The sequence below is a fragment of the Catharus ustulatus genome, chromosome 7, assembly GCF_009819885.2.
Source record: "Catharus ustulatus isolate bCatUst1 chromosome 7, bCatUst1.pri.v2, whole genome shotgun sequence".
Taxonomy (NCBI): Eukaryota; Metazoa; Chordata; class Aves; order Passeriformes; family Turdidae; genus Catharus; species Catharus ustulatus.
Window position 1 is genome coordinate 16,810,725 of NC_046227.1, and position 9,091 is coordinate 16,819,815.

Below are 9,091 nucleotides of genomic sequence, written 5' to 3' on the forward strand. Positions count from 1 at the left end.
TCAGGAAGAACGATTTAATTTTTGCAACTCTTCCCAAGATCTGCCAAAACTGTAGAACGTGGGCATGCCAGAGTGGCCTGCAGCAGATGTTGGTAAGGAGAAGTGCAGGGCCTCTGAAGCTCTGTTGTCCATGGGTCCATGATGAAAAGCTGTTGGCCAAGGATTGCTCCTGGGTGTGTGGTCTGCACTGAGCAGAGAAGTGCTGCCTTCTCTTACCGCCCCGACCCACACACCCACTCTCATTTTTCTCTGCTCTCCTGAAAAGGACAAGGAGACTTCCTCCAGTCCCAAGGTGGCATCCCCCAGGACAAGAAGGAAGTCCTGAAACTGCTGAGCTCCTTTGCACTGTCTCAGCTGTCCTGTGCTCAGATCATCCTCATATTCTGGATGAGCATTGGGATGCACAAAAGCTGCCACTCAATGAGACATGTGCAAGGTGCTGCACTTGAAAAGTAGGATCAAGGCTGTGACAACCTGGAGAGAAAGAAACCAGGGCATTGAATGACTACTGCTTGCTTTTCCAGATAGAAACAATTTTGGAGAGACATATTTTGCACAGGAACCTCTGGATGTTTTGTCTTGACCTCTCGGAAGTTCTGCTTAGGAAATGAAATGTAAAACACCTTTATCTTGTTGTATGTCATTTCCTAAGTGACAGCTGATTACATTTTAGGAATGTTTTCTCATTTTCTGAATTAAATCAGTTTGGCATTCTGTAGAAGACAGTACTCATTAACCTTTTAAAGATTGCCAAACTGGTTTGAAGCATTCAATGGAGAAAAAAAAAAGAAAAACTGCTCTGTTAAACATCTTTTTAATCTCATGCTTCTGAAGCAAAAGGCAACAAAGACTAGGTATTCTTGCTGTAATGTATTAGATGTGACACTGGTTTACACTCTACTTGAGCAGATTTGAAGAGGGTACAAAATATGAACCAAGCTTGTGACGTATAGTAGGAATGTCATTTATCATCTTATCAAATTTCGATGTTTAGAATGATACTGATTTTTATGATTAATGATTCCATATAACTCTTCTAGACTGTTGAGAAGAAGAAAAGTCCACTTTCTAAGCCTCACTAAGCACACATGGCAGAAACCAGGAGATAAGGAGTTGCAAGATCTCAAACCACTGGTGCTCATGAATTCATCAATATGTAAGTAGAACTAAATGAGAAACTTAATGTGATTCTGCAGGTTTTTTGCTTCCCTTACCTCCCCCAGCCCTCAAAATACCTTATGAATAGTGACTGCATAATATTCAAGCCATGACTATTACTAAAAAGAACCCATTGAATTGGTTAGTGAGGGGAAATGTTTAAAAATTATATGTATATTTACAATGTTTGTGTGTCTGAGCAATATCTATGATATTTATCTTGTTAGTCTCTGCAATAACTGTTGGTCCCTGATTCTTCAGTCTCTGAAGACTATAATATCCCTGTTTTGGGGAGGCTCACTAATAAATTGAAGCTACACAAATTAATCAGTTACTTCGTTTATATATTGCACAAGTACCTCGTAGGCAGAAAAGGTCTGTAGCCTCATCCATTGATAATGTTGCTCTTCCATGCAGGGCATGTGTATGCCATCACAAAATGGCATCTGTACATGTTTTGGTGGGCTCTTTGGCTAATTAGGTTTTAAAACAACATGGTTAAATCCCTGGCACAGTCCTTCTCCCAAGAGAGGAAACTGACTCAGACACATTACTTTGGGGGCCAATCAACAGGGATCAAATTCTGCAGTATGGGGCTAGAATGTTCTCAAATCCAGACTTCTTACCCAGGGGGATTTCTCTCAAATCCACTTTCTGGTAGCTTTGCCACCTTGTAATACAATGAAGGCAGCTACTGGATCATTTGGCTCAGGAGTGCAGTAGTTAGAGATGAGTGTGCTGGTGCCTTGGTATCAGCCAGCTGGTCGTAGTAAAACCAGCCAAGGCAACTGGAGGCCAGCTGAGAGAAATCACCCTCCTTTCCACTGCTCCTGGCAAGAGAAAGGTAGATCCATGGCAGGAGCTGTGCCATTTCAAGATACCTTCCTTGCTCTACCTTCCAGCCCATTTTTTCCTCTTTGGAAGGTAAATAAAAAAGGCAAGTAAAACTGTGAAGATGCTAGAACTTGTTCCTCACATTCCCCCAAAACAAATTTGGAATAGGAAAAAAAGAATGTAAATGATACCAGCGTTCCATCCATTCAGCATTGCCAGAGTAAAGATTTGGCTTTTTAGGAAGCTTATATTTAAAGAGCAGCTATTACCACTCATACTTATTTAGAGTGTATGGTGAGATGCTTTTGTGCTGTGAAAGAGTCACACTCTACACACTGAAAAAGTAGGAACTCTTGTAATTTAAGGAGGTTTTATGGCTCTTTAAACTGTGTCTTGGGTCTGTGTGGGAAACATTAAGACATGGAATTGCAAATTAAATTTTAATAGGAAATGTCCCTGCAAATAGAAGATGTATTATAACTTGAGTAAGCACAGTATAACCACAGTCACATGGACTGAACATCAGCAAGGGAAGTATTGCTGAGGACTGTGTGCCTACCTGTTGTAGGTAACTTCTCACACCAGTAGTGAGTCATGCCTAATATGCATTGGATTTAGACCAGATTTACTAAAGGGAAATGTGGTGCACATAGCCCACACCCCCTCCCTTGTACCTGCATCTTGAATACCTGGCCACCACAGAAGAAAAGAGGTGAGGGCAGACTCCTTGAGGCTTGTTTTCCTTCCAGATGGCTTAAATTTCACTGGGCTGATATGAAGGTCCTGTCAAGCAATGACTCTTTCTGAGCTTAGATGGAGTTACTGGCTACCAGAACTTGTCAGCTAATTAGTATTTAAATATCTATGTAGTAAAGGCTGTATACGTATGAATTTAATGTTATACTGAAATTATTTTCAACTCACACAATTTAATTTTATATTTTTTCAAGAAAAAACAAAATGGGGCAAGAACTGTAGGAGAACTGAAAAACTGCAGCCAGCGTATGCACAAGCAGAGCCTGGCACAGCTCAGCCCATGCTGTGGATGCCTGTGTAGTCCCAGCAGTTTGCATCCCCACATCTTCTCCAGGGACAGACCTTACCTAAATTACCAGAAGGCACACAGAATTATTTATCTATAGTATGGTTAAGAAAGCAATCCATCCTCTGATACTGTTTTCTGATTTGTCCCATCCTGGGACTAATGTACAGCAACTGTGGCATATTGGGCTGTCCTTCCCAGTCCCTCTGAACCAGGGCAAGAGGAAGGTCTGGCTGTAGAACCACAGCTACTGAATGGTTTAAAGAAGATGGTGTTAATTCCTTAAATATGTTTCACCTTTCCACATGCATGAAGCTTCCTAACTGGCAGCCTTTAGATTTTGTTGGTTCTGGCTGCACACCTGCGCCTGTCTGTGCATTAAACCTTGACTGTAGGACTCTCGTCACAAATGAACTGTCAAATCATTACTACGTTTGATGCAGCATAATCTGTCTTGAAACTAGAATTGGTCCATCCAGGCTCAAATTTCACTTGCTACTGAGGCTAATATGCTGTTTTGAATATGCATTCATGGAGACTTGCATCCATTGGGATCCAGAGGGAGTACAAGCTAAGAGCAGATTTTCTGAATTAGCATGTCGAGAGGGAAGGGTCTTTCATTTAGACTGCTGCAGATGCCTCTCCCTCTTGTTCATTACAATTGCATTTCATCAGCTTTATGATGTCCACATGTCAATTGAGTGTGAGGATTTTGCACACAAAAGAGCCTCAGGGAAAACGACTTCACTAGCTAATCAGCTGATTATCATACCTCAAATGGGCTGCAGTGTGCTGCTCCAAATACTACATCAGCGAGAGTGGAATTGAAGATTAAGACAGCAAAAAGAAAGCTCTACAGCCCAGTTTAAAGAAATCAAACAGGAATTTGTCAGGGATAGAAAGAAGCAAATATAGCCAGGACAAGTGCCTTGAAAATATCCTGAGGCTGATTAAAAAAAATAACAAATGCCTTTCTTCAAAAGGTGTTGGGGGGTGAAAGGTTAATTAACTGTATTATCTGCCTGTTTATGCCCAGCTGTGTAAAGCTCAATAACACAAGCTCCCACCCTGGTTTTAACATTGCATCCAAGAATCAAGACCAGTTGCAAGAACAGCCTCTCCTAATAATTTAATTAGCCTCTGAACAAGCTGGATGCTCACAGCAGAGCAGGCTTGTTCTCACAGCCTCCCTTTATGTGGATCTCTGTTCTTTTTGGATCTGCTGTCTGGATGGGGTTCTTAGAGACCAATTTCAATAAATGATCCAAACCGTAATGAAGAGGCTACTATGGAGTCTCGCACAATAGCTCCTGGTTGCTCATACGTATGGATTCCTCCAGCCTGTGAATACAGATCTATAAGAAGCACCATTTAATGGTGAGCGTGGGCTTTTACTTTTTGTCTGAAATTTACCAAAGTTTTATCCCAGCTCCCTGGAGTCCTCCCCAAGTCTATCTAAAATGCAGTTAGAGCAGAGGCTGTCTTTTGCTTCACAGAGCGTCTGCCTTATGCTTTCATCAGAGTAGTCTAACTCACACAGATGCACTATTTAACAATGCCATCCCCTGCTTTCATCAGAAGGGGGAAGGTTGCAGAGCTGAGCCCTGAAGAATAAGGGGGGCAGGTCCCCTGTGATCGGCGCAAGCTGAACATCGGTGCCAGTTTCCATCTGTCATGATAGCCTATCTCCGAACCTTCAATCTGTCAAAAGCTTGCTGCCTAGCTGAAGGCTCCAGGAGATTTGGTGCACTAAACACATTTGACAACAGCATTATCACTGCAAGGAGCCCAGCAAAATGCCATCAATGTGTTAATTGTAGCCGGCTATGTAAAATGTCACTTCCCATATCATTTTACAGCGGCTTTGCCTATTTTGCAGCTCCTAATTTTCCACCCTTTATAAATACGTGGATTGTTCATGTGGAAATGTGGTTCTTTTTCATGTCAGCTATAGTTTGTTGGGGGTTTTTTTCCTCCTTAAATGGAGGTTTAATTTGGGTCTAATACATTGCTCCAAGAAAGCAGCAGTACCTGTGGAAAAATAAATAAAAAGCATTCATGGAAATGAATTGTCTGTACATTGCTGCTGTTCTAATTTTATATCTCAATGGAGATTTATTTCTGGGTTTGTACATTCTTTGGTGTATAAATGATTCATTTTACTGCTGTTGCTGCAAACTCCCTTTATCGAGTGGATGGTATTTTTACATTCCTGAGAGTTTTCCTCCACCATGATGCAAGAACACTTTTGTAATGATAAACATGAGAGCACAGCATAAATAAATGAAAAATCCCCCTTGAAGGTATGAATGTGCTTTTTAGCACCCAAGTAACTAATATTCAATTTCTGGTACAACCAGTGCCAGGTGTTAAATTTCTCTAGTTACTGTCACTAATGCAAATTAGATTCTTTTTGTGCTCGTAAAAAATCAAATCCACATTAGAAATTAGCTATAAAATGTAATGACTTAAATGCTATAGTGTTTTACAAATCTCCCTGCATTTCTATAGCAGATAATGCTATAAAACTAGGAGAGGATAATAAAATATGGTAGAAAGTTGGGTTATTTAAAGGTCTATTGTGACTGCTTAGTCAGGGATTTGATGTATTATTTTCCTTTCTTTCCTTGTTGGTTGAAATAAGCATGCTTATGATTTCATTTCTTTACCAGATTAGATGTAATCAAAGCTCTCCTTTGAATTTCATGTTACCTTAGCTGTTTGTATTATTGGAAAATATCATGTGGTGAAGTTTATAATATGTTTGCAACTTTTAATCATTGGAATTGTAAATGCGTTTGAGAGCTGTTAAGAAAGTTGCAGTGATCTCATTAGTAGTTGTAGTACTGAGATATATGGGGCTCTGTGACAATTTTCTAAACAGATTCTTTTTTGCCCCCCAGCCCTATTAGATCTTTCAAACATTTTGGTGAAAATAACTAAAACAATGTTTATTCTTTTATATATTGTGGTAAAGTACTTTAAAATGGTGAACAGCAAAAATTATGTTTGCCAACCTTTAAATCCAAGGAAATATTGCCTATGCAAAAATGCCCATTTTGTCATCTCTTGCCAAGTATTTAATTTAAGGTATTAAAACAAAATTGCAGTAAAACTCTTAAGTCCTAGGAGTATAGCATATTTCCTGCATACTAAAGGAAGTTTTAATTAAAATTAGCATTTCTGAATTGTTGCATTAGTATAAAGTGATTTCAAGCTCTGCAGTTCACATTCTGCCTCTTTTCCATAGGAAGCATAAAAGAAATTCATACAGTCCCCCTGCAGTCATTGCCATGGGAGGTGACCAGGGCACAGCACTTTCTCTGCAGAGCTCAGGCCCCCTCTCCTTTAGAAAACATTTTCCCTATCCATTTCCTGTGTTCCAAAACAAAAGTCACTGGGGAGGTGAAGTATTTTTGTTCCACATGCAACCTGTTATGCATCCTAGTTCTCATCTCATAATCATGAATTGGATAGTCCCAATTCAGGTCCCATCTGGATCTGAGCATAACTGTATGGACTGGCTGAAACCCAGTCAGGAAGACTCATAGAAATTCCTTTTAGGAGCAAAGGCAATGTGAGTGCAATTCTCAGCCTTGAGCTACTGTGATAAAACAATTAACTTTGTTACCTGTAATTGGACAAGAGATGAGAGAGGAGAAATTTGGCTCTGACAGGTAGCTGGGAGAGTGGTTGTTCAAGACTGAGACTATGGAAAAGCTACTGGATGGATATCATTACTATCTCACTGTTTCGCAGTTAACAGTCTGTTGTGGCATCTAAAATCTGTGTCACATGGTTCTTTTTCTTGAATTCCAGATTTTCAAAAGGTAACTAGGAAGAAGAAAGTGAGAGATTAGTTTGGGAGTCCCAGATACAGCCTTTCTTAGAAAGTGCTATGGACCTTCTCTCCAAAACTCATCTGGAGCCCTGCAGGTACAAATATGTGGTCCCTTGAAAATCATGGTACAGAGATTTCTCGTCAAAGCGGGGAACATCACTCCTTGGGTACCTGGCTGGTGAGTCTATGAAGTAATTCATCCCCAGTAGCACAGGCATGGAATATTGATATAAAGTATATCTTTAAAATAGTCAAGAATTTAGAACAAAAGGAAGAGGTACTGAAACATAAGGGGCAGTACCTGCTGTGGCAATCTCTTGGCTCCACCATCAAGAGTGGTTTAAGGGCTGAGGATGGGCAGAGCACTGCTCTGTGCCCTCTTTTCCTGCTGACCCATCCAGCCACAGCTGTACCAGTAAGTGAATTGTATGAAAATGCAAAATACAAGAATGCTTTGGTTTTGTTGGTTTGTTTGTAAATTGAATATTTTCAGAAACTTCCAGTAAAAACACAGCCTCTCCAGTTCCACATCAGAACATCATCAGTCAATGTCTCACTCCTATGTGTTGAGTTCAAGGAAAGCAAGACATACACTCATCTCAGATAGTTTGTGTGTACGGCCCCAAATTAAGTAATCAGTAATTGTACCATGCAGTGTGATCTAAAGCTATTGGGAAGTTCAGAGCTGAAATCTAATGCACTGCAAAACCTGTCACCACATATAACTGGTGTTAAAAAACCTTGAGGTTTTCTGTATTCCCAACATCACACAATCTCTGTTTAGGCAGCTGAAAAGGTAAATACCAGAAATTATTCTGTTACTGACTGCTCAGCTTAGGACTGCATGAGAAAGGGTCTGTATTTCTAGCACACAAAAGTACTTGAATTCTTTTGTCATTTCTCTGACAGTTTGCATTTATACATTCAGCCCCCACATAGATCTTCAGGGTATTGAGATGCTGCAAAATTACCACTGAGATCAGCACAAGTGATTATTTAGATTAGATTGCTTTGTTCTAGCCAAACTTTTATAATACTTGTTACCAGTTTCCAATATATGTTGTGAGGGCAGGTCCTTAGTTGACACATTGCTGCATGTTCTCAGTGAGTCTGTGCTACCAAGTATTTGTCCTGCCTTCTAACAAAGTTTTGCAAGATTTTTTGGCAGTCAGGATTTAGCTCACACTGCAAGAAGTAGAAACCTATTTTTCTGCATGCACTTGAGTCTGAGCCTCCAGAAACTTGAACAATGGGACTACACAAAACATTTCTGTTCTGCTCAATATTTAATGTGTAGTCTTTCCATTTGCAGTGCCATAAACATGCAAAGAGGTAAACAATATTTTCCTGCGATTGTCTGTGATTAGATCCTCCATTACAAATGCTGAAATCTTATTTCTTAATTTTTACAGATATTGGAACAGATTAAGAAATAGACACTTCTGCTTTTAATGAAAGGTAAGGAAATTTTCAGCCATAAAAAGAGAAATTTTTGAAATTTAAATAACAGTAGCAGAACCCTAATTGTAAAAATAATACCATCATATTAAGAAATATAAGTAACAGCATGTTATCTTCTATCCAAATAAAACTAATGGATAACCCTTTCATTTTAAACAGGCAACATTCTATTTGTTATTTTTTATTTAACAGTTATATTTTAGTGAGTAACTTCGTATAACATATATACCTGCAAAAAACATAAACTCTTTGAAGGGTCTGAAAAATGGGGAAATGGCACTTTTCTCAAGTATTTAACTGCACTGTTAATTCCTGAGTTATAAAGAAAATTATTATTTTTATCTGATATCCAAATGTTTTTGTCAATAATCCATCACCTTCTAACAAGCACATTATTTACTCTGAGGTAACGAAGATAAATAGTAAGCAAGATGAACAAACACATGATCAAAGGTGTGATCTTTCTTTTTATATTCTCTATATTGATGTCACTAAGGCAGTATTAGGCAGATGCAATTGGGTCACTTAATTCTAATCTGGTTTCTGGGCAGAATCATCTGTTCATTTTCCACTTCAGTATAGATAGCACATAAATCTGAACAGGAAGGTTTGGTTCTGGTAAGTAAATTCTTCCCTCACCAAAACCAATGGGAATGTGATCTCTGACTTTGTGGGAACAACCTCACCATGGTGACTCTTGGGCAATTTCTGAATTGTTTGAAACTCGGGAGAAGGTTTACACGTGTTTTCTTCCA